Source organism: Passer montanus, unplaced genomic scaffold, assembly GCF_014805655.1.
Source record: "Passer montanus isolate IOZ18808 unplaced genomic scaffold, ASM1480565v1 scaffold19, whole genome shotgun sequence".
NCBI lineage: Eukaryota > Metazoa > Chordata > Aves > Passeriformes > Passeridae > Passer > Passer montanus.
The window spans coordinates 20248-47791 of NW_024366480.1; positions in this window are offsets into that span (position 1 = coordinate 20248).

Consider the following 27544-nt stretch of genomic DNA (forward strand, 5'->3'; position numbering starts at 1 on the left):
TACTGGTGGTTTGCATTTACTCATTTTGCTTTTGTCTCTTAAGTCATCATTCTATTTTCTTTTTCAAGCTTCAGTGAGAAAAAAGCCAACTATTCCCTTCCTTACAAACCGTCTTTGTGTTACAGTTTTTAAACAACACTGCTCATATAGAGAACCAGGTGAACTAGGCTAGATTCTGATATTTAACTGCATTGCTGTCAATCTGCAGGAGCTCCACTGTGTGCTGGTTACAGATAATCATGCTCTGGTTTCCAAACCTCTAGTGTAACATTAAATCTTCTTGTGAAATTACCTCCTGGCAACCACAGTTTTAAGGGCATATTAACAAATTTTGTGGAAATATAAAACAGGCATGCTGTTAGTCAGCCACAGTAGTTATCTTCTCAGTTCTCCTGACCACACACTCAAGGGCACATTTTAATTGTTTCAAGAACAGGAAAGCAAGCTTTAACTTCTGCAATTTCACATCAAACAGCATCTCACCTTTTATATATTTCCACTGTTCTCCCATATAATGATTAATTTTGTATTTTCTGAGTAATGTATTGGCCTGTTCCTGTCCTCCACTCCTCTACATAACTGCAACCTTTTCAAAGTGATTCGCTTTTGCTCAGACAACAGAAATTTGCAGTGTCTTGTTTATCATCTCTTTTAGTAGCTGAGGAGGTGAGCTCTTTAGAGCTGCCTCTTTTCCTGTATTTGGAAATCACTTTCCACTGTGACATAATCAAAACTGATGTGAAAAAATACTTTTACCCACAGTAAAGGCATAATCCATGAAACCTGTACCTGAAGGAAGTTGCTCAATACAGGAATTTAATTGAATTTGGAAGAAGCCTGAACATTTTGTATTGCTAACAGACAGAATTTTAATAGCTCATACCAATGCACTTCTGGAAGAAATATTAGCCTTCATGATGCAGCTCTTAAACCAAACTTTTAATTCCTTTACATCAAGACAAAGCAGGATCTATTACCTCTGTTTATGACAAAACTTGCATGTTTTCCTTTGAAGCATCTATGACTGACATCAGAATAATTGCATCTTATAGCAACTACGTAGCCTTGTATGGCAACTTCTCTGTTCTTTAACAATATCACCAGTCTTTGAGGGGAAAAAAGCCCTCATATTGTTCCTGAAATTCTTCCCTTGAGAACTTCAAAGCAATGGACTGTTTGAAGAAGGAAGGTGGAAAATAATTTTGTGTATCCTATCCCTCTTCATCTGAATATGAAACACATTATTTCAGGACAGAACAATAGGTTTGCAGCAGAACTTCTTATGTTTAAAGAAAAAAAAGGCCTACTTGGAACATTTCAGGCACATGTCAGAAATCAGATTAAAGGACAACCCACCTGGAATATATGAGCTTTGCTCTATGACCACATACATAGTTCTCTTCAATTAACTTTGCCAAGAAACGTTATAAGCTAAGAAGCCAGTAAGTCACTGTGCTGGTTTTGATCAATGCAGAGTTAATTTTCTTCACAGTAGCCGGCACAGGGCTACGCTTTGGATTTGTGGTGAAAACAGAGTTGATAATCCTGGGATGTTTCCATTATATTTAAGTGGTTCTCAGACAGAATCAGAGCCTTTTCTGCTTCTTACACCACCCCACCAGCGAGGAGGATGGGGGTACATGAGCAGTGGGGAGAGGGCACAATCGGGACAGCTGATCCCAGCTGAGCCAAGGGATATGGCATCATGCTCAGCAGTAAAAGCTGGGGCAAGAAGGAAGAGGGGGACATTGAGGGTGATGGTGTTTACCTCCCCAAATCACTGCTATGCTTGATAGAGCTCTGCTTTCATGGAGATGGCGGCCCATGGGAAATGGCAAATTAATTATTTCTTTTTGTTTGCTTGTGCAGAATTGTTACTTGACCTACTATGTGTACCAGTCTGACAAACATTGGCATTATTTCCTTAAAAGCTTATCGTAGGAACACAGTGCAAACAGTATCATAGATGAAAAGTTACTAAGAAAATATCGTTTTTCTAGAAAAAGACATTAAGTAAAAGACCCCCTGAATCTCTTTTTTACTACTTTCAGACCTGTGTTCTACCTAAGACATTAATGAAAATATTACAAAAAAAGTACCCACCCTAGCAAAATAAAGGCTGACTGTATATTGACTGATATCAATCAATGGATTTAAAGAAGCCACAGGAAAATATTTTTCAGTTTTTGAAATGGTGAAATGCTGGAATTATGGCTCGCAGAGCTTGTGAAATCTCCATCATGATTATTTTTAATAAAGTGTTGCACAACCATCTGCCTGCCACTAATTCAGAGATAAGTGAACCATCCTTGGGGAAAAAGGTAGGATATATCATCTTTTGAGGCTCATTGCAGCTCTGAATTTGTAGTGTTCCAGAATTACTCAGGAGGTTTGGTTCTTTTCCGCAAAAGAATAAATAAGATAATCCCTATTCTGTACTCTACAGCCCTTTTTATAAGAAAGTACAAATGCTATTAAATTGTTTATGTTGACCTTATGTTGACTTTTAGTAGAAGTAAGATCAATTACTAAATTATATTTGAGATTTCCAAATACCTAAAAATTTAGTGTGCACTGTATGAAAAATTAGATCATTATTTAAATTGTGGCCAAAAAAAACCCAAACACCAGCATGTCACTACAAATCTGATCCAGGTGAACAGATGGAAATAATACTATTAAATACTTTATTGCCAGAGGTCATGTAATCAGCAGCCAGTGAAGGGAAAACCTTGAAGAGATGAGAGACAAAGACATTTCATGCTCTGCAGGTGGTATAGGTAGACATATTGCTTCCTGTTTAAATCAAATAATTAATTCATTTTCTTGATTTGATATCTACAGAATTATTCCTGATAACTTTTGAATATAATTTGCTTTAAATCCCAAAGGTTTTCCCAAGGTTAACCTTATAACAGCATGTGTGGAGAACAATCAAAAACTCTGCAGATGAGATGAAAGTGACTTTTTTTAATAATAGGAACATTTTTTTCTATTATTTAACCTCATAAAGTTTTGTCTGCAAGAATATTGGAAGTTTGAATGAGACGTGGCTACTGAGAATTTCAGATCTTACTCCTAATGGATAGAATTTGCTGAGAAGGGAATTCAATGGTAATAAACTCATCTGTATTTTGCTAATCCACACAAAAATTCAACAGTTGCTTTCTAATGTCTTAAATGTTTTCCCAGATTCTGCAATGTATTAATTTTCTTAATTAAAAATGTGTCACTGTACATTTTTAAAACAGCTATGAAATACTTTTACAAATGCTGCTGATAGTAAATCCCACAGTTGAATATTTTCTTTTTTCTTCATATAGTAAGCCTGTCACACTTTAACCGCTCAGACTGAAAAGTTTTGTGCCAAGTTCTGCCTCAGTCTTGATTTTGTTTCAAAGGTTTCCATTAAAAGGACAGAATAACTGCTGTAGATAGAGGAAATATGTTAAGCTTAGGTTAGGTTTTTAAAATTCATGACTGTTTACTGAAAATATCCAGGTTTGTCTGTTGATTGAAGTACTTGAGATTTGACAAGAATCCTCAAGTGTCAGGAATGTGCTCTTTTTAAATTCCATGAAAATCCACCCAATTCAGACTAAACCAGAGGATTTTGAAAAATCTAAGTGTGGTCATTAGGGATTTCTTACATGCTGGCAGTTTCCAGAGACACCATCTGCTCTAATTATGTTTCATCCATTCCCATCTTCTACAAGCCAACCAGACATGCCATGTATCATTCCCACAGAGCGACAGTGTGTTGTGCCTTAGGGGTGTGATATGTGTGTGGGAGCAAAAACACTTACCTGCAAGTGCTCTTCTTGTCTGCTGAGGACTGTTGGATGAAACTCAGTCCAGTACTATACTGAGCCAGCTATGATTTGCACAATCTCTTCTCCCTACCAGGATAAGTTAAAACTAAAAATCTGGCCCAAGACTCACAGTCCTTTTGAATAGTTTGGTTTTATCCTTTGATGTGAACATTTTGGGGCAAAGAATGTGTAACGCGTTGTTTTGGTAGCAGGGCTCTGGTAAATTACTGGCTCCTGGCCATAGTTCCCTAGAGAAAGCTCATATGTTCATCCCTTAGGTGAGACTGTCAAGGTAACAAGATAAAAGAGGTAGTGATGAAACCACAATTAGTCCCCAAAAGGAGAGTGGGTGTATTCTGCTGAAGCTAGGTCTAAGATTCTACAGAAGAGAGAAAGACCATAAAGAAATAAATTAAAATATTAGAAATCACCTGATCTGAAGCTTATTTTTGTAATTTTATTCTACTTAATTTCCTGTATTGAGGCATTAAGCAAGAAGTGCTCCTGTGCAATTCCATATGCTCCCTTCCTAAGAAACAGATCTGGAATGAATGAGCATTCATTTGTGATAAACCCTATGAATTTCTCCTAAATAAAGGGCGAGAGTTGGAGGATTTTCAGCAAGAACTAAATGAACTGTGATAGCTTTGCAGATGTAGATTATACCAGAGATGGCCAAAGAATGGCCAATAAGCCAAATGCAGCTTGCCATCCCAATTCATTCACCATTTTGACCCATTTTCTCCATGCTGCCTTCACTTTCAAAAGGCCCAGGAGGCACTCAAAAGGAGACACATCTAACTGCAGGGGAGAAAATGTTTGCAGTTCATGATTTACCTTCCAGTTAGTGGACAGCCATACCAAGGTGACAGTTTTACATGGCTCACTCTGCATAAAACTCTGCTAAACTGTGCAGCCTCCAGAACCCCAGCCTTGCTGACAATAGAGATCCAGTGACGACAAGCTGTATCACATTGGCCACAACACTTTCTTCACCAACCTTGCTTCTTCCCTCCTAACATCTTTCTCAACATTTCTTTTCTCCCAGTGTGGCAGCTACAGACACTCCCATTTTGAAGTCCAGGGCTATTTGGAACATCAAGTTCTCACTCACTTTACACCATTTCATGAAGTCATTGCAATGTCTTCCATTCTGCATCCTGGTTCTTTTGAGAAGGGGCATAAACTGTGTTGGGAGAGAGGAATTAGGGATATAAAATACTTCTCTTTTTTAAAAGAACCTCTTAAATAAATTTCACTTAAATTAAAGGTTTAAAGTTGCCATAGAGCCAAGGGTGCTTTCTGGGGCTGGCTGGCAGGGCCAAGGTAGGGACCCTTCCAGGGTAGCCTTTGGGCATCTGGGACACTTCACATCACTTACTGCTTCAGGGCAGGGAAATTAACAGAGCTCTGCACATTTAAGTGCCTGAGTTAGTCACTCTAGGATTGTCCTTATCATCAAACAGGCAGCTTCAGATAGAAATAAAACTGACCTACTTTAGGGTTAGAAAATCTGAGCTCAGCATGTCTCAATTTCTCCATACTGACCCTGAAGGGATCACACAGACTGAGACATCTAACTCCTAAGCATCAAAGCAATGTCAGCAGGGCCCTCTACAAGCACATTTGACATTTCCAGCTGTGCCATTTAGCTTCCAACTACACCCTCAGGAGTGTGGAGCCCCACTGTAAGCCCTGTAAAATATTTCCAAAGCTGTGTCGGTGTTCTGGGGATGGCAAGGCGTGCAATGGCATTGGGTGGCTCTGTTTGCACTCCCCTTGAATTAAATAACATTATCCCCATTCTAAGATTACAGCTTTCTCTGAATTTTAACATATTTTTCTCTTTTCCTATAAAATAGTTTAAACTAATATTTTATGCATTGCAATTTTTCTTCTTTAAATCTTTAAGAGGTCACAAAAATAATTTAACAGCAATATTAAAAACTAGTTTTATACAGATTATACAGTCACAATTTTTGTCTGATCGTAACAGAAGGCAAACATACATAAATCTGTAGACATAGACATCTCTTGCTATCATGCAACTATTTCTAAGCTCAATATTATACTGTTGCCTGGAGTGGCCCAGAAATAACTTTGTAAGCTATTTCTTCTATTCTGAGATGATTTTCAATTTTTTGATTATTTGGTTAAGAAACACAGGTGCTCATCACACATATGGAAAGCTGAAAACTGCCTTTGGTGCGATGACCTATTTTGCAGCTCTTCAATCAATCAAACCTATATCCCTACCTAAATTTTTTCTCTGTCTTTTTTGAAGCAAGTTTTTCCCTTTTTTCTTTATTAATCTCCCACATGTACCAAACTCAGTGAATTATCTGCCTAACTGAAAAAAAAAAAAAAAAGTGGAACATAATATCCTTCTAATGAGCTAACATTTCCCAGGTTGTCTGTTAATTGTGCACTGCTTTTAAAATATTGAGTGGGATATGAATGAGGCATGGTCTAGAGCAACATGGAAAATCTGATATGCAGTACAGCAATTGTTTACAAATATTTTAGTCCACTCATAAAACAGATAAAATTGCAACATTAACATGCTGTTCCTCTAAAGTTAATAAACTTTTGAGGGCAGGATTTCACAAAGCTAGAAAGTTTTCTGAATATTTGGAACTGCGCAAGTAACACCAACACCCAGAGCATGCACAGGTTTTTGTTTTACACCTCGTACACATTCCTGAAATCTGTGTTTCACTGAAGAAACATGCAACAGTGATTTCATAAAATTGACTTGAGGATGATTTTGAAACTGATGCCTCAAAATATTATCAAAGTACAGAAACAGGTTTTGCAATATCACAGCATGGAAGCAATGAAATATTGTGTATGATACATAAAAAAATGAAATTTAAATTTAGAATGAATACACTGGGATTTTTGGATGATAGTTGGAAACTAGAACCATGCTGCCAGGTTCCAAAATTTGAATAAATCAACGTAATTAATTTTATATCATAGTATAACTACTCTTAAATAACTGATTTAAGTCAAGGACTGAATTTCTCCAGGTGCCAGAATTACCCCAGTTGCTTTATTAAAAACAAGTGACTAGAAGGACTCAGGATTGTTCAGTCTGGAGAACAATAGGTTCTAGGGAGATCTTATAGCAGACTTACTTACTTAAAGGGGGCCTTTTAATAAGGACATGTAGTGGTAGCACAAGGGGGAATGGCTTCAAACTGAAGGAGGGTACAGAACAGATATTAGAGAGACGCTCTTTGCAATGAGGGTGGTGAGGCACTGGAAGAGATTGTTCAGAGAAACTGTGGATGTCCCATTCCCAGGAATGCTCCCTGGGGAGCAGCACCCTGGGGGCTTCCCCTGAGTTTTACTGGGGGTTAATGAGCAACATTTCAGCTAGCAGCTGAAAAATATGCTGAAAATATGATGACAATCATTAACAGAATGGCTTCCTTAAACCATTTTGGCAGCTTTTAGTTGCTTCTTTTATCACAAAATGTGATCCCAGTTCACAGAAAGGAAACATAAAACTGGAAATGCTTGCCATCTCTTTGTACCTTCCAATGCAGCAGTGAAACTCTTCAACACTGGGAACTGGAATTACAGTAACATGGAAAACATAGTTCTACCTGTCCTCTGTAGATTCAACAAGGCAAACATAGGAACATCACAAGTGTTCCTGTGAGCAATGTATATTGCTTTCCCATCCAAACAACCTAATCTAACCCTAACCCTAACCCTAACTAATCTTCAGTGGAAGAGCATGGAAATTGCCTAAATATATATAAGTCATTGAGACATACCTTCAGTTCACAGAAGAAATTGTGATGGCTGCAATGAATCCAGCTCAGTAACTAGCATCTTGACCTGCTCAATCAATATTATTCATATCCATAATAATCCTTCAATTTCTAAATTCCATAGCTTTATGAGCTAGGAGGCTGAGCTCTTTCAAAGTTTAATTTCATCCAGAGTGATCTGCTATTCTCTTTGGTAAATAGACAAAAAAACCAGCCACAGAGCAACAATACAAGAATGAAATTACAATTCTTCATTAAGAAATACTAATATGACCACTTTTTTATCCCCACAACCTCAAAGATTGGAGTTGAAAGATTAAATTAATTTTGAAATGTGCACTATGAATGGCTTTCTTTTGAAGAAATTTGCTTTCAATTAAAAATACTACAAAGAATATGTATGCCATACATTCATTTTAGCTAAGCTTCCATGAGCTTATGTAACTTAGTTGAACAGTAGAATCAACATCCTCAAGGATACTTAGGCATCCAACTCCGTATCTTTGAGCATTTGGGACTTAGCTTTTTAAGTCTTTAAATCACTGACCTATAAATACAATCACTTTCAAAACATGATAGGTTAAATTTCTATTCTTGGTACTCAGTTTATGATAAGAATTAAGGAAGTCTGCAAAATTTTTTCCCATGCCTTAGAGAAAATGTCTTTCAAAATGATCTCTCTTGTCATAACTTTAATAGCAACCAATTTCCATAAAAGAGTACAACCACAGTCTCTAAGCCCCCTCCATGGATCCACATTTTCTTTATTGATCTAGATTGGCAGCTATTTGTTCCTATACCCCTGCAGAATAACTGGGGTCAGCACCTTTGAATAATTCCCAGTTCCTCACAGATCCTGTGGTGTAGCTTCTCTCACAGGCTGTTTATTGAGGAGTTCTTGCCCCATTATCATCTAAGCATACACAAGTTTCTTTTCACAAGATACTGGATGCTTGAAATAATTTAAATTTAGCACACTTTAAGATTTCTCTTTGATGGTATAAGACAGCAATTTCTTCCATTCTGCATATTTAATAGTGGCTTGATCATGCCTTTTCTATTCTCTCACGGCTTATCCAATGAGAACAATGGATGAAAAGGAATTCTTTATCACAGTATTTTTGCCAGGGTTCCTCAAAAGTTTAGATGGCTTCTTACCATCTACCAGTATGGCTTTCAAGAACAGAGAAAGGATCAGGTCTTCCTGATACAGATCTACTTTCCAGCTCATTTCTTAAATAATCACCCAATTTAGCCGCAGCTATTGTTATGCTAACAGCCATTGCAACTAGCTCAAAAGACTACTTCCCTCAGGTAAAATATTTCATTCAGGTAGAATATCACAATATCATTGTGATATTGCTCTTCAGAAATTTTCCTCAAAAGAAGATTCTACAATGTAATTGAACATTCCTGGAGTAAATAAAATTGAATTCTTTCTCAGTTCTCTCAAACTAGATGAATTCTTTTGTGGTTGCTGCCACTGCTACAATGGATACCTGAGTTTTAGGGGAAATTGGTGAGGAAAGAAGGTTTGGTTTGGTTTGGTTTGGTTTGGTTTGGTTTGGTTTGGTTTGGTTTGGTTTGGTTCGGTTTGGTTTGGTTTGGTTTGGTTTGGTTTGGTTTGGTTTGGTTTGTGAAGGGGAAGTTGTTATGCCCGTTAATTTATAAAGAAACCCAAAAAACCCAAAAAGGTGTGCAGCTGTTGTTTGCACCTGACATTTAAGAGACAGCAAGAAACTGAGTATAAATGGCTCAAAAGACAATGAGAAAATAAACTCTCTTTTACTAAGTTTCTTCTCTAAATACTGAATGCTGAGAATCTGTTTGGTAGAAACGGAGAAAAGAAAAGTGGAAACATATATCCTTTAATTATTGCTGTTATCCCCCCAACAAGAGCTACTACATTCAGAATATTCTCAGGACAATTCCTGTATCACAGGTAATATTTAAGTATTTGGGTCATTCCTGCATGTAGGCCCCTTTCTGAAGAATCTCTGAATGAGGAATGCCACACACCCAAAAGCCAAGTACTGGGTCTTGCTCCTACATGCCCCTAACCAGAGCAGAGCAGTTGTTATTTCCCTTCTGCTGCTCCTCCCACTATGAAAGGCCATTGCTGCACTAGGACAGAATATTGTGTTCTAGGATGAACTCACCCACATGAATTTGCAAAGGACCCTTTGCCTAAGAGAGAGAAGGGAAGTCACAATTCTAAACACATCACAGACAGCCCTAAGGATCTGAAGCAGGGTATGGAAATAGACTGCAGGAATGATAAACTAGCATAAGAGACATTCAGCCTGCTTCAGAAATGTTACATTAAATATGTCAAATTAGTCAATGGCAGCACAGGATGATGGAGTCCTTGCAGCCATTTATGATATTTGTTGCCTTTAATAGAAGAAAGAAGCTCCAGTGAACCCAGGACCCTGCTTTTAGTTTGAAAGAGAATAGCCATCTTGCTGTTGTTGGGTTTCAGTTTAGTGCAAGTCAGCCACTGCTCAGCCAAAGATAATAGCTGAACAAAGAGGCTATTTCCTCTGGACTCTTTTTCACAGAATTCAGAGTACTCAATGTGAAAAAACGCACACCTAGCACATGCCCCCTGAGTTGATGAAAACTTATGTTAATTGTCAATATTAACATATCACAGGTTATCTTTTCCACTGAGATTAAGTGAATCACTGATTGATAACAGTATCACTAAGCTTTGATGGCTGACAAAAATTCAGGTCCTGGACTTCTTTTCTCTTAAATTTTTTGTATCATCATCCTTGAGGAGTGTCCTTTTTGGACACTACTAGCCTGATGGACTGGCATCTGGACATGACAGCTTCACTTTTACACTCAGGTAAGTTGTACATGCACCCAGAACCACACAAAGACCAGTGAATTTTCCCACTGGTATCTCCTCAGTCTTCCAGTTCACCCTCTCAATCCCTTACTAAAGGAGTACCAGTAATACCAACCTATCCATTTGCCCCAGCCATAAGCTCATCTTATGTACCAAGGAGTGAATATGCACACTGGTCCACTCATTATCTCTCTAGCACCACTAGTAAAGACATGTTTCTATTTCTGCATTCTTGGCTTGTGAGTAGGACATACTTTTTCTTAGTCACTCCACTTTTCCAGTTTTTTTTTTTTCTTTAGAGATAAAATTTTCATTTATTTTTGTCATTTCATAGTAATATTTGCAGCTTTCCTGTCTGTTGCCCTCAGCATTGTTTAGTCTTTGTTATCATTGCAATGGAGTGGAGAAGAGAGAAGCTCTATATGAATAGCAATGCTTCTGACTTTTTAAAGACTGATGCTTTTGTGTCTCATGTAAGAGATATTAAACATTAGTCAATGAAACTGCACAGTGTATCAGACAGTTTGTCCACCCTTTATTTTCCAATTTATTTTACCACATGAGAAATAAAAACCTCAGACACAAGTCAGCCCAATAATGAAGAATCTCTTCTGCTAACAAGCACTGCATTACCAACTAAGTTAAAGGATAGAATTGGGTGTTTTACAGGAATGTACAATGAGGAGATAACCCTGACCTGCATGTACTACCTCCAAGAAAGATCAAGAGGATCTGTGAATGATAACTAGAGTAATCATTTCAAAGCCTTCAGCTGGAAGAGGTGGGCCATGGTCGCCCCATTGCTGCTGTGCACCTATAGCGATGCAAGGTTTTTTTTCCTACTGCATTTATATAAAGCAAGCAAAGACTGTGTGCTTCTCCAGTTATAATTTGTACCTGCCACAGCATTACATAAACATCTGCCCACTCACTCTGGCTCACCTCAGCTGCAGTGATTTATACTTTACAGCATGGAGCTCAGTCTGCTTCATGGCTGCCCCTAGACAACCATGTGCTGGTGTAACTATTGCTTTGGAATTGAAGCTAGAAACTAAAGGCTGAGTGACTTTTGAGCTTATCCCCACATAAGCTGATTCCTCAGGCATCAAACATCCTTTGCTTCACCAAAATACTTCTGGCCAATACTTCTACCAGGTCCCCAAGGACAAAGCTTGAAGCTATCACAATCAGCACAGTAGATATAACTTCACTCATTTGGTCTTCTATGCTAAATTTTATTTTATATTAATTTTATTTCATAGTAGCTTGTATTTCTGTAAACCTCCATAATTTTTATATAACTACCTCCAGAAGTAGTTCTTAACTCTGCCCTTTCAAAATATGTGATTCTCTACTACAACCATCCACGATTACCTCACAAAAACTTACAATTATGTGGCACATCACAACCTTGTTTTTTCATTGAAGGACTTCAAGAAAATGAATGGTTCATAAAATTATTCCAGTGATCCATGGTCTTCCCTTGTCTTGTCTTCAGGGTATGTTTCTAGAAGCAGCAAAAAAGGAAGCTCTGAAAACTTTCCCATTAAGAAAAAAAAACCCCAAAACACAAAACCACCTCAGTCCTTTCTACATACCTAAAGGCTAATTATTGCAACTGTGATATTAAAATATTCTCAAAATAATTTCTTTCTGACACACACTCTGCTGACGTACAATAAAAGCTTTTAAAAATATCTCGCTCACCTTTCATACTCATTCACATACAAAACTCAGCTTTGTTGAATTTCTAAATGTTAATTCACAGCTCTTCATTCATCAGATATAATTTTTTTTATTATTAGTAGCTGTTATGTAATTTGCAGGACTTTAAATGTCAGCTTCATTCAGCTATCTGCATACACACCTGCTGATATTTCTTGAATATCTTTATGAACATGTAGAAAAAAAGTCTTGCTTAGATTTTTCAGAGTGTATAGAGTAACTATAATTCAGAGAGTGTACTTTGGTAACTATGACGTTCTGGAAGTATAAGAAAAGGAAAATGGTTTTGCTAATGGACACAAATTCATACAGTTTTGTATTGGCTATCTCAAAACCATACATATTACAATTAATGTCCAAATTTCCTTATGTTCATTAGGTACTTCAAGTTTATTCAGAAAAGAAAAAAGCAGGAAAGTTCAGGAGCAGCATACATCTGCTTCTGAAATTAGAGTTTCCTTAACATGTTTCTATAAATGGAAGTATCTGTTAATCTGAATCCAATCTCAACTGATTTAGGGAGATGTGTTTATACACTAGCAGTTAGGGGATTTTATAGCAGCACGATTCATCAGTTTAAAGATGTCCAGAGTTTCTGAGCAGTAAGTATGCATTCCTAGGAAATGGCATTAGTGCCCTGAGGACAACATATTCACTGATATTGCAATTAGAACTCATTTGAATGAGAGTGTCAGATATGAGGTCCATGCACAGCTGGATCCCCATTATTGCAACCCCAGGTAAGAAAACAAGATGAAAAATGTCTAAACGAGACTATGTATAGGAAGTGGATTGGTATCCCCCATTTGTAGCCCCCATTTGTAGCATAGGAAAAAAAAAACCAAAAACAAACTCACATGCAGTGGGGAGAAGAGTAAAATAAACAGCAATGTGTCCTCTATTTCACTTCCTAAAACCAGCCAGACTTCAGGAATTTTTCATGAACTTTTGTACCTTCCACATTTTTAACTTCTATCTTCTTTCTCTCCAGATGATTTTCATACTTTGCATCAAAATGTAGGAATCAGACTGAACTTTAGGAACCCAGAGGTAGATGTATGATCTGTGGGCTTGAAACTGGAGTAATGGAAGGGTCGGGCTCCCTGACTGCCACTCTATGCCCATGGGCAGCCAGCTCATACTTAACTGAATTGTTTACTGAGGATAACAGTAACCTCAGCGTCTACCAGGATAACCCCCAAGTGACCACAGTCCTAGATTTGGCAGAGCTTCCAGCTTTTGAAGGAGTGATTCTACAATACATATACTCTACAAGGACCTACCACTTTCACTGTACCAGCAACACTCAAGGGCAGGAACTCTGTTTCCTGACATTCTTCACAGTAAATGTTCCACATAAGCAGACCCCTTTCATATGGGTGATGGTGCAGCACCAAAGACCATTGAGCAATAATTCACACCCACAGAAAGTCTTGCCAATCCAGGAAATATTTCTTTGGAAGTGAGTATTACATAAACACATATTTCTGTGTTGACGTTATTTGAATTTTTTATGTGCCATGCCTAACTGAAGGACAGAGCACTCCCCTTTCTGTTCCCACCCATAGATAACACCAAGACCCAACTCTTCTACAGCCTCAAACTGCTGTTCTTTAGACAAAGGGCTTTATAAAGACTTAGGCCAGATATTCTACTGGTGCTTTTGACAGCGGTGACAATATCCGTTTTCAGTAGTTTGCCAGTTCGAACATCAATTCACTGAACCATTATAAAACACTCAAAATCATCCAGTAGCAACACAACATGGTCTGGGAAAGGCTCTGATGGAGGGTTTCTCAGGCTGCAGCCTCCACAAAGGCTCACAGATACATATAACCTTGGACTTCTTCTGATCTTCCCTTTCCATTTGTCCCTCCTCCCATTACTTTAGCTGAAATGACTCCATCCCTCCTGATGCAGTCATCTTTCCATAGCTACATCCCCCAGATTTGCCTTTTGACAACAGCACCTGTGCTCTCCTTTGAGTGCACTCCAAAGTCTTTCCTGCTACTCTTGCTAATTAAGAGGTTTCTAAATTGGAGTGATGGAAGTGGGTGGAACTGTCATGGTTTAACTCCAGCTGGCAAATAAGCACCACCCAGCCACTCACTCACTTTCATCCAGTGGGATGGAGGAGAGAATTGGAGAAAATAGTGAAAAAACGTATGGGTTGAAATAAAGACAGTTTAATAGGTAAAGTAAAAATTGTGCACACAACTCAAGCAAAACAAGGAATTAATTCTTCGGCAGATAGATGCTCAGCAGTCTCTAGGAAAGCAGGGTTCAATTGTAAATGGGACTTGGGAAGGCAAAATGCTGCTAAATCTGAATGTCCCCCCTTTTTTTCACCAGATTTTATTTTTGAGCATGACATCACATGGTCTGGGATATCTCCTTGGTCAGTTGTGTCAGCTGTCCCAGCTTTGTCCCCTCCAGCTCCAAGTGCACCCCAGCCTCCTCAGTGGCAGGGCAGTGAAGAAGAGGAAAAGGCCTTTACTCTGTGTGAACACTGATCAGCCATAGCTAAAACATCCATGCATGATCAACATTGTTTCCAGAAAAAAATCCAAAGCATTATTCCATACAAGCTATGGAAACAAAAAACTATCCCAGACAAAACCAGCACATTCTCCACCCCTTACTCCATACCATTTACATGATATTCCAGTCCCACACATCCTCATCAACCACCACTTTCCTTCCCTTCCTTTGACATAATATGCAGACAACATTGCTTCAGTCTATTTGAATAAAATGCCCACTAATATCCACAAAGTGCCCAATGAGTTAATTTAGTCCATGACTTCAGGCTCCATGTGTTATGGGGGCACTCAGGGCAGGAGAGGTGGTGTTTTACATGGAGTTACTGGGCACCAAAGCTGGACATTTTGCAGGGCCACCTGCAAAATGCCCACTAATATCCACAAAGTGCCCAATGAGTTAATTTAGTCCATGACTTCAGGCTCCATGTGTTATGGGGGCACTCAGGGCAGGAGAGGTGGTGTTTTACATGGAGTTACTGGGCACCAAAGCAGCTCAGGTCAGGTCACTGCTGCACTTGCACCTCCTTGTAAGACTTGTGCTCCATTGGTTCGGGTGGTTCCTGCCACTGCACATCCTGTAACATGCAGCTCAGGTGTTTTGAGATGTACCTGCTGTGGTGTGGACTTATCCATGACCCCAGATGCAGCCTCTATCCCAGTCAGAACCAGCACAAGGAGCCAGAAGTTATCTAGGGAAAGAAGCATGAAAACAAATCTAGACATACATAAAATGCTGCAGCTACAATATTTCACCAATGCTATGTTCACTATATCACACTAAAAAGAAAAAATTAATTCTGTTGACTTATGACCAAGAAAATAAATAGGAGATCTCCCCCATCTCTCTGTTTATGAGTGTTGGTCCCATTGCACCAGTATGCTGTCCTCTTCCTCTTGTCTTCCTACAACACCAATCACTCTTAGTCCCAACCAGTCATGGGCAGGACTCTCATCCCAGATCTATGAGAAAATCTGAGCAAAACTAGAAACAAGAACTTCAGTGATGTTCCTTAACAAAGGCAAGGCAGAAAAATAAAAGACATTTGCTCCTTTTATGAGAGCTAGGACTGCTGTGACATGTAGGCCAATTAGATGTGCTAATTTGTACTAATATCTTCTCCAAGTGCTTCTACCTTGCAAGGATAGTAGGACCAGAGATTCTGAATGTGCACTACTGCAGTTCCCTGCAGTTACTTTTCCTCACACAGTCTTGCCAGTGTTATTTCTCCTTATTCAGCTTCAGTAATAATCACAGATAACAAAGCAGTTGCCTTATGTATTTTATTCTTTGCTGGTTTGTGGATTTGGGCTTTTTTGGGGTTGTTTGTTTGTGGAGGTTCTTTTGTACCGTTTTGGTGGATTTTGGTTTCTTTTTTTGCTTGGTCAGTGGTTGTTTATGTTGTGGCTTCATGCGTTTCTGTCAATTTTGTCATTTTGCTGTTTTGCTTTAATCTGACTGGGTTACACTGCTCTCTAATTTGTTTAGGCACTTAAGCATTATTCGCTCTTCCTTTAAAATTAGTTTTGGAGGAGCAAAGGGTAAAAAGTGGTTTTTTGCTACATTACAAGTTTTGGGTTGGGGTTTTTTTGGTTGGTTTTTTTTGGTGGTTCTTTTGAGAAAGGATTATTTTGGCATGTCAAACTGAAAACATTTTAATGGAAAAAGAAATAAAAAAACTGCCTGCAAAGGACAGCTGAAGAATTAAAGTTCAACCTGTTAAAATATATTCTGACAGGTATTTTCTGGCTGTTAATACTGACTTGATTTAATAACAACACTCTGTGGGGACCTGACAAAACTGTTGATGGAAAGCAGGCAGGGAAGCTCATGTGGCCTGTCTTACCTTCCGGGCTCCTTAGCTCTAAGGATGGACAGATTTTTGGTTACCAGCCTCATTGGGAAGGGAGCAGTCAAAAGTCCTGACAAGCTGTCTGGCTTCCTGCGCTCCTTCTTTGGCCAAGAGTCAGTTCCCTTCTCACAGAAGTTTTCAAAAATATTGGTTTACATTAGTTCTCCTAAGGCAAGATGCTAAAACCTTTCTATTCCATAGAATATTTATCACTTTCAAAGTGTTGTTCCAAATCAAAATGTAAATAAATTGAAAATAAAAAAAACTTCTTTCTGTATCTAATCACACACAGTTCCTCAGACTAGTAATCTAAAGAAAATTATCATTCAACCGCTGAAGTCTGAAAGACTCATTATTCCCTGTTCACTGTTTGTGGTGCCCTGGGTGGTTAAATTGGGCCATGCTACAGCTAGAAAGAATGTAAGCACTGGATTTTAATGGGGCTAAGACTTCACTTCCTTACACAGTTAAAACATTGTCTTCATAGCATAGCTCCAGCTACACACTGAAGAGACCAACAGTGTAAGACTTGCCAGTGATTCCCATGCTCAGCCAGTGGCAATTTTTCTAGTGACTTCAGTAAATGTTGAGGATTTCACAAAAAAAGAGGAGAAAAATGGTTAAATGCCTGAAAAGACTTACATGGGAAAAGAAGGAAGCTCAAAATTCATACAGCTTAGCTAAGCAGTGACTCAGAGGGATCTGATTGCCATTCTCAGATGTTTCAGAGAGGTTCAACACATGGGTGGGGAGGAACTACTCAGGATAACAAGGGAAAGGAAGCAATATGATTGCAGACAATTTGGATTGAGCTGGAGGCATATCTTCTCAATAGTATGACTTCTTAAACTGTGAAACAATTTGCAAGTGAGACGGTGATGGTCTCAGAGTTTTGGTCACTTACTGCCAGATGGGGAATCCATCTGCTGATGAATAATCCTGTTGTAGAAGTAGATAGACTTGATAGATGTTTTTTTTATTAATTGTTTCTACTATGGTTTCAAGTTTCCGGGATCTGAGGATGGAAAATATAGAAGCAGGTAGAAAAGGTAGAGGTGGGTACACTTTTACTGCTGTTTTTTACTTTAAGAAATTAGTATCTCTATGTAACCAGTTATTGGCTGGGACAGCTTCCAGTATGATGCCTGAACAGATTGGGAGCAGCCCTGCTGAGGAGGACTGGGGGTGCTGGTGGGTGAGAGGGTGGACATGACCCAGCCATGGGCACTCACAGCCCAGAAAGCCAATTGTGTCCCGGGCTGCATCCAAAGCAGTGTGGGCAGCAGGGCCAGGGAGGGGATTCTGCCCCTCTGCTCTGCTCTGCTCTGCTCTGCTCTGCTCTGCTCTGCTCTGCTCTGCTGAGACCCCACCTGGGTCCCAGCACAGAAAGGACATGGACCTGTTGGAGCAAATACAGAGGGAGCCACTAAGATGATTAGAAGGATGGAGCAACTCTCCTATGAGGAAAGACTGAGAGAATTAGGTTTTTTTCAGCCCATAAAGAGAAGTCTTCAGGGAGACCTAATTGCAGCCTTCCAGTACATGAAGGGAGGCTACAAGAAAGATGGAGAGGGAGATTTTACAAGGGTGTGTTGTGACAGAACATGGGGGAATGGTTTCAAACTGAAAGAGATTAGCTTTAGATTAGATGTTAGGAAAAAAATCTTTACTGTGAGGGTGTTGAGGCAATGTAACTGCTTTCCCAGAGAAGCTGTGAATATCCCATCCCAAGAAATAGAATCATAGAATCACAGGATCATAGAACCATAGAATATCTAGAGTTGGAAGGGATCCATCACTGTGCCCAACTCCAGGCCCTGTGCAGGACACCCCAAGAGTCACCATGTGCCCAAGAGCATTGTTCAAACACTTCTTAAACTCTGTCAGGTTTGGTACTGTGACCACTTCCCTGGGAAGCCTGTTCCAATGCCCAGCCATCCTCTGAGTGATAAGCCTTTTCCTGATATCCAGCTTAGACCTTCCCTGATGCAGTTTCATGCTATTCCCTTAAATCCTGTCTCTTGTCACAAAAGTGAAAAGACCAGTGCTTACCTTTCCACTTCCCCTTGTGAGGAGGGGTATGTAAGACCATATTGGATGGAGCCCTGAACAACTTGTTCTAGTGAAAGGTTTCTCTGTCCATGGCGGGGGGTTGGAACTAAATGATCCTGAAAGTCCTTTCCAACCTCAGCCACTCTATGATTCTGTTATTTTATTTTTTTTATTCTGTGTCATTGTTCTTTTTATTTTATCTTTTTTATTCTGTGTCATTGTTCTTTTTTTAAATCAACCTATTGTTTCAATCCCTCCAATCTAAAATTTCCTTAAGTTTAATAGCATTCTCAAAATGGAACTAATAGAAACATAAACCATGTGTATCTGTTCTTGCTAAAAACTAACAACCATTATGCCAAACTGATAATATTTAAATAGGCTTACAGAATGGTGTAGTTACACCAGTACTAAAAAGTATGTATGCACATTTTCTTCCTGTTCTGTCCTTGGGTAATAACAACATTAATGACTTACATTTATATAAGTATATATATTTATATATTATATTTATATTCTATATAAATACATAAATATTTACATATTGGTTATATAAAAATAAATATATATTTTATGAATATATTATATATTTATATTATATATATACTATACATATTTATATAGTACTATTCTAAAAGGAGACCAATTGCTGCACAAACTGGTTTCACAGACAACACACTAGAGACATTTTAGTCAGAAGTGTAGCTAAAGGCTGAAGAGAGCAATAGCATTAGAAGTCTGGATTTATATGGCTTGGAGACAAAGATGCCTCCAGATGAAATAGCAACATCATTTAGGCCAGGGCTGAGCACATTTCTTACATCAGTAATGGCTTTTGGGACCATGAACAGCATCACTATCCCAGCTTTGCAGGAACAAATGGGAGATTTTAAACTGCAATGTGTATTATGTTAAAGGTATACTCCTTAAGGAATGAAAAGAAAATACTGACCCAGCTTAGGATTCAAAAATGTGTATTTGAAAATGAACTTCAAATACTGGAACCAAGCAGCTTAAAGAGAGTTTTCTAGGGTATGTGGTAATGCACAATAAAGGAAGTGATGCTTAGACAGAGACAGGATTTATAGCTCAGACAAGATACAGGTCCTGACATATTCATATTACCTAAAACTTTTTCTGACTAACGCAAGCAGAAAGAAAAATCACAATTGCACTGGGGTTTCAACTTTGTGAACCAGCATGTTCCATATGCTCTTCTTTAACTACCCACACCTTTTCTAGCCCCTCATCACCCACATCTAAGCCACAGCACAACATAACCAGGGTTAGATTTTAAGAAACTGTCAATTTTACTCATGCACTGACATCCCTCTTCAGAAGTCTGATGTCCTTAGTCATGAAAGGTTTTCAAAAGCACCTACTCTGAAGTTTGGAAAAAGTTTGCAAGACAAAGTGTGCTTACAGCTTATGAAAATGTGAGAAAACCAGGGCAAAACCTGTCATTTGTATAATTCATGTTAATTGCAATTCACACTGTTGGATAAGTGCTTGATATTAAACAACACAACAAAGATAGGTGAGACTAATATAACAGGTTTCCTGGAATAAATAATTCCCCAGCAAGAGAGTGAAGGAGATATGCTCTGTCCCAGCCTTTTTGTCTCAGCCATCCTGTAGTACAGAGCAACACAAAAGAGGTCAAGAAACAGAATGAGGACAGAGGTACTGAAAAAAGCACTGAGCATCCCTGCAAATGTGCAAAAACACCCAGACCAAGTAGTCAAGGGAGAAACAGAAGAGCAGAAATGAGGTAAAGGTGAAGCACAGCTCAGTCAAGTTTCAGCTGATTGTGCAGGTGCAAAGTAAGCAGCCATGGTAAAGAGAGGGTTACAATAGCTAAACTGAGAGGATGAAAGGTGGGACAACGATTTTAGAAGCAAACTCAGAAAGATTGCAACAATATTGGCCTAAATTCCCTGCTTCCTGGGAAATAAAAAAGGACTTTAGAATCATAGAATGTCTTGGTTGGAAAAGACTTTAAAGATCATCTAGTCAGAACCCCTCTGTCATGGGCAGGGACACTTTGTACTAGACAAGGTTGCTCAGAGCTCCATCCAGCCTGGCCTTGAAAACTTCCAGGGATGGGTCAGCCATGACTTCTTTGGGCAGCCTGTTTCACTGCCTCACCACTCTCACAGCAAAGAATCTCCTTCTAGCATCTAACCTAAAACTACTCTCTTTTAAGTTTAAAGTCATTCTCCCTTGTCCTTGTAAAAAGCCCCCTCTGCAGATTTCTTGTAAGCTCCCTTTTGATCTGGAAGGCTGCTCTAAGGTCTCCCTGGACTCTCCTTTTCTCCAGGCTGAACAACCCCAGCAGTCTCAGTCTTCTTGAGAGGACAGCTGCTCCAGCCCTCTGAGCACTCTGTGGCCTTCCTCTGTACCTGCTCCAACAGGTCGATGTCCTTGTTATGTTGGGGGTCCAGAGCTGAAGCAGCACTGCAGGTGGGGTCTCACAAAGGCAGAGAGGAGAGGCAGAACCACGTCCCTCTACCTGTTGGCAGCACTGCCTGCAGCCTAGGATACTGCGACTTTTGGGATATGACTGATATTTCCAGGTTGTCTTGATTTCACTTTTTGTACAATAGGTTAAAACAACAAAAGATCTTTCTATTTTGCTATCCATACTGGTCTCACCCCTTAAAAATAAATTTCTGAGTGCTGGGTCCATCAGTCTCTGCATGAAGTTGGCTCCTGATACAGGGAAAGTTTTGTGAGGGAAACAATTTACAACCAAATGTTTTTGGCAGAAGTGATTTGAAATAGCTTATTTAGTTCTTTCATGCCTTGCCCATGCTCAGGCTCTTCCTGTGATGCCTTTTCAGCTGCAGTCACAGCACAATGCAGCCCACATCAGGCAGCAGCACCCTCTGAGGATCTGACTCTCTGGGGGAAGCCAGCCCAGCCAGGTTGCCCAACAGGCTTGGCTTTCTAAAGGGCCATGACACAACTGTGCCTGGAGCATCACCAAGATGTCATACTTTTGATATTTTAGCATTTCAAAAGATCAGGTCTAGTGATGTTGTGGAAATGTGGAGGGAAAAGCTGAAGGTTGACAAAGAAAAACACAAAGTAACAGGAAAGAGGAGCATCAGCATTACATCAGACTTTTTACTGGCTAAAATCTGCAGTGTAACTCCAGTGTGCATTTGGCCCACTGGATAGAAAGTGCTCTACACTCTGACTCTTGTATTTCTACCACGTACTTGGATAAAAGCATTCTGTATATCTTTCCACCTACTCTTCCTGAGGGAAAGGTGTTTTGTTATAGCAGGAGCAACATGCCATGGGATCTGCTCTGTACCTCTCACCAACAAAAGCCAAAGACAAATGTGACCCTCTGAGATTTCATGCTTTGCAATCAACCAAATGTGAAAAGGGCTCAGCCATGAAAAGAATAAGGAGAAACCTATCTGACAAATGCCTTTGTTGCATATAGCTTTTCATTTTAGGCTTCCTTTAATCCACTATAGCATCCTATAAAATATATCTCCATTCTACTGTCTCTTTTAAGGGAAGTCTCTTGATGATTTTTTGTTCTCTATTTCTGCTCAATTGGATTGTATCATATTTTTGCTCTTCAAATTTTCTCTCCTTCTCAGGATTTCAATCTCATATCTCCTTTATCTCTACCCATCAATCTCTTTTCTTTTACTTACCCAATGTCTCAAATTCTGTCTTTGAAACAAAGACAGCAATTCAATCTTTTCAAGTCCTCGGGTCTGTGAAAATCTGTACAAATTCACTCCCTGACCCTCAGTGCCTTTTGTGTTATCATTCAATTTTCAAAAGATTTAAAGATGTATAAAAATTAGTTTAAATGGTAAATATTACTGTATTATTTTGGAAGATCCAAAGCAAAGCAAAATAGGAATGCTAAGAACCCTGAGAAAAATTAAAGACTTATCTTTGAGAGCAGACCTGCCTGAGATTAAAAATTAGACTTAAGTTAGCAATGTGTGATTGCAACCAAGAAAGCAAACCATACCCTGAGCTGCATCAAAATAAGCAATGATTTTCCCCCTCTACCTATCTCATGAGAATTTATTCTGTGTTTCAAAGTAAAGCTATTTGTTTATGGTAGAGTGAACATTATTAAATATCTTAAAGAACAGGGCTTCGGCTACTCGTTTTCTTAAGCTGAGTAGTTGTCTTGTCTTACAAGGTCTAGCTTAGCTCCTTTTGGGGAGTCTCACAATTTATGGAAGATGTGTGTGAGACAATGCAGACCATCAGTGTGTACATAGTAACAACAGCATAGAATAAAAGCATCTCCACTGTTAAGCTCTGTCCCCATTTATCAGCTCTGATTCATACAGAGCTATCAGACATTTAGGGATTCCTGGCTGGTATCAGTCTCAAATGCCTGGACCAACTGTTACCTGATTTCCATATAGTTACCTGATTTCCATAATTCTTAAACTAACACAATTAAGGTCAGAAAGTGGCCACTCTAGGGTTTCTCCTTCAGTTAGCAGAACCAAAGAGGCAGTCAGAAAGCAGAACAGAAGTAACAAAAAAAAAATCCTTAAAACATACAAATAACAAAGAAACAAAACCCAACGGTTTTTTTCAATTTCTTACTGACTCTTATAAGAAAAATGTTGGGGTTTTTTTGTATCTGAAGTATAACAGGCATTAGCAGTCAAATAGATTCTTTGAATTTAATTAATGGAAAGCCCTACAGTAAAGGAGAATAACTTCCAGTTGACCCAACATAAGAACAGCGTTCTTCATGAGCATTTGAGATAAAGCCTTGGTGTCCATGCAAATTTCTATCTGAATAACAAAAATGTTTAATGCATATGTATGATGGCAATAGTGAACTTCAAAACAATTTTACTGTGAAGCTGTTACATCTTGTTTTGAATACACAGAGTTGAAGATTTCCATTAAAAATAAAATGTTTCATTCCACTCTAGCTATTCTGTACACACTGGTTGGGGGTTTTTTCCATTTGCTTTTCTTGTTTTGTTAGAGTTAGACCCAAAATCATAACATTTTAATCTCAAAGTAAATCTTCAGAAAATGTGTGGGTTCGTTAAAAGCAGTAAAACATGCCATGTGGGAAAGGATAATCTGTCTCTTTATAAATATTTGGTGTAATACTCCTGCATGTGAAGGCTAGAACAACTGGGTAAAGGGAGATGGAGGGGAATATATAACTAAGAATTTCACTCAGAATCTTCCTTTTTTTCCCCTCTCAAATGTGAACCAAAGCATTCTGAATGTACTGAGAAATGTAGATATTTTCAGGTTTCTGAAAGAGCAGAATCATCAGTGCCAGATGATGAGGGGCAGCTCTTAAAGGCCTTCCAGTCATCTCAAGTGAAAACATTAGAAGTGTGTGCTTTGGAGCAACCTGAGATCCTAAGTTTCAACATCATTAACAATCTGAATTTACCACAGCCACATATTTTTAAGCTTACTCAAAACATTTTCCCCCTTGTATTGATGAATGCATCCTGTGACACCAAATCCTCCCTCAATAGCTTCAGCTTCTGTGGAGTGACATCTCAATCCTGAACCGTTCTCTACCAGGATAAATGCAATGGACACCTGGGTTCAACTGAAGAACCTGCCACTGGTTATGGCCCAAAGCAAAATTAATTTGTGTTCTTTCTTGACTCTGTTGTGATAATAGAGCATCTGGGTTATTTTTCTGCCAAATAGGTACATTAATGCAACAAAATCAAATATCAGAAAACCAAACATCATGATATAAAGACTTTCATCAACTTCTTGGACTGTTTAAAGAACTCATTTCTGAAAGCAACTTTCCACTGTCTGGATACTCAGAAACACCAAAGATTCTGCATAATAATTTCAGAAATTTTGAATGCATAAGATAGTTTCAGTAGGAGCAAATGAAAAATACTTCTCACCACTATTTCCAACTCCTCTTCACTGATGAGGAACTCATGCTGTCCGGTTTCATGTGAAGAAGCAAAGGTTTGCTACAATTAATGACGAAAAATCTTCCTGGAAAGAAGGATCTGAAAAAAACCCCCAAGAAACAAATACCAAACAACCAACCCCCCCCAAAACTTAAAACCACAAACAAAGAAACAAAAAACCTAGCCCAACAAAATATTCAGCGATTTTCATTGAATGTTTTGAAGGGCTTGTGACAATAACTCCATGTATTATGTTCTTAACTGCTTTTTTCTCCATCAAATAGATTCTCAAACCTGAAATATGTAGCTGATTTCAAGAATAACTAAAAAAATAAAAGGTAATACCACCTGCACCATAAAATGCAAAATGAAAAATATTTGCCTCTGTAAAACATACTTAAAAGACTACATTTCAAACTAGTTTCTATGACTACCAACAATGTGCTTCAGGATATTTTCTTTAAAATGTCATCATCCTGCCATCGTGTGCCAATTTGAGGTACTGCTCACTAAGTGTGTTTAATTTTGAAATCATGAGTCAGTTTTACAACTTGGACATCCTATCACTAGAAAAATGCATGCTGCAATATAAAGATCAGGTTTCAAGGACTTGTAATTATAAAAATGCTAGTATGCTGAATGAGAATGATTAATGCATATATAAAAAGTGATACAATGACTGGCTTTGCTTCTTTTACTTCAGAGCCAATGATATATAATATAAAACAGTTGGGAAACCAACAGTTAAACTGATGACATTGGTAGCATTAGCACTTTACGTGAAGAATAAAGAACAATTTCAGTGTTCGGCTTTCCCTCCTTTGTCCTAGTCTCATTCAATTCCAAGCTGTGCAGAAGGTGGTCACCTTGCCCTTCACTGCAATATTAAGTCAGCTGTATCAGGTATGCCACTTCAGATTACTCAGTTTTGGCAGATTCCATACAATACAAGGTGGGAAAAGGAGGGAAATCTGCTCTTCTTTCTGCTTAGGCTGCAGAACCCAAAATCTCTTTCAGTGTCTGGGTGCATAACCAGACAGCTCCCAGCTCTGTACCAGAGGTGGGAGGCTGGTGTGCAGGCATGCACCAGCCTCCCTCTCCACTTCCACACAGAGATATTTGAGCACACACCCTTAAATCCCAATAAATAAGCAGAGACACAATGTTTCTCTTCTCTTTTGTGCCACTGAACAACCGTACAACTCCATCTGTATAAGGTAACAACTCCTCAGCTTCTATTCCAGCCTTGAAGTTGAAACCTTTCATGCCACACAAAGAGGCAGCAGCCTCTTTTCTCATCTGCTTCTTTAGTGCTAGACTATGTTGAGTTTGCATGACCCTCCTAATCCCCCTACTGACAGATGCCAGTTTGCTGTGTGAATGCATTGTCAACATGAAAGTGAATTCACACAGCACTGATCTGTACTCCTGAGGGTGCTGGTTTTGGCTAAGACAGAGTTAATTTTATTCACAGTAACAACTACAGGGCTGGGGTTTTGATTGTGTGAAAATAGAGTTGACAATACAAAGATGTTTTTGTTATTTCTGAGAAGTGCTTACACTGCAACAGGGAATTTTCTGCTTCTCACACTGCCTGGCCAGTGAGGAGGCTGGGGGTGCACAAAGAGTTGGGAGGGGACAGAGCTGGGACAGCTGACCCCAAATGACCAAAGCCATTTGTCTTCCCAATTCTCTGGTATGTGCATCTCCTGCTCCACTGGAGATGGCTGAGAAAATCTGCCTGCCCCTGAAAATGGTGAATGAATTCCCTGGTTTGCATTGCTTCCATGAATGGCTTTTACTTCACTTGTTAGATTGCCTTTATTTCAGCCCAGAAGTTTTCTCACTTTTAGTCTTGGGATTCTTTCCCCCATCCCACCAGTGGAAAGGGACCGAGCTTAGCTGCCAGCTGGGGTTAAGCCACTACACCAAGCCTCTAAGTGTATTACTTCAATGAACAGTGCAGATTTTAAAAAACAAAACCAAAACCAACACCCCCCAAAAAACCAAACCCACAAACAAAAAAAAAACCACCCAAAACAAAACCAACCAAACAAAATAAAACAAAATAAAAACCAGACCAAAACAAACGAACAAGGCCAAAAAATGCTTCCGACCCTGATGAAAAAGCCCTCATAACTTTCATAAAACCTCAAATTCAGAAGGTATGATTGAAAATAAATCACATAAATTCAGCCAGCTGCTACAGAAGCAAAACATTCCCTAGAAAGTTATTTAAAATCTCCACAAGGAATCTGGACTATCTCTTCTCCAGCTGAGGTGGGTTGTAACTGCTGTGTATCCATGTATGACTTTGTCCAATAAAATAATTCAGAAATAGGAAGCTGCAGCCCCCAGAGCAGAGCAAGGCAATACTACTTCGCCTGGTAAAATGTTTTACATCTGCTGCCATCCCTACCACTGCTCATACTTAGGACCTTTCCATGGCAGTCAGCCACTGGCAAGCTCAGTGCAAAGGTTTCTCATCAAAAGCAGTTGTTTCTTCATTTAGTCTTCTGCCTTCATTCCCTTATGATCAGAAATAAGTTGCCATTCATCCCTGGCTTTGTATTAGGATGATTTAACAAACTTCCTTCAAGATATCAGCAATAATGACCTTAACTCGTTCAGCAGAATTCCCTCATCCTCTCTGAAACTTCCAATCAAACAACTAAAGAGAAAATACTACACATCTGACCCACAGAGCAGCCCTCAAACAGATCCCAAACAGATCCAGTCAGCACAAGCAACTCACAAACACTCTGATCTAAAGCCAGGGTTCTGGACTGAACATAGTCTGGCTTTAGACCAAGGCATGGTAGAATACCCACCCTCAACCCCCACTTTATCTGACTGTACGTATTATTGATCAAGAGTGGGGGCAGGAGACTCAGGAAATTCTTTAAAATACATTCCATATAGGAATGGAAGGAGCTGAGATCCTCCTCACTGGGGTCCTGGAGAACTGTGCTGGCAAGCCACAGCTTCATCAACTGACTGAGGGC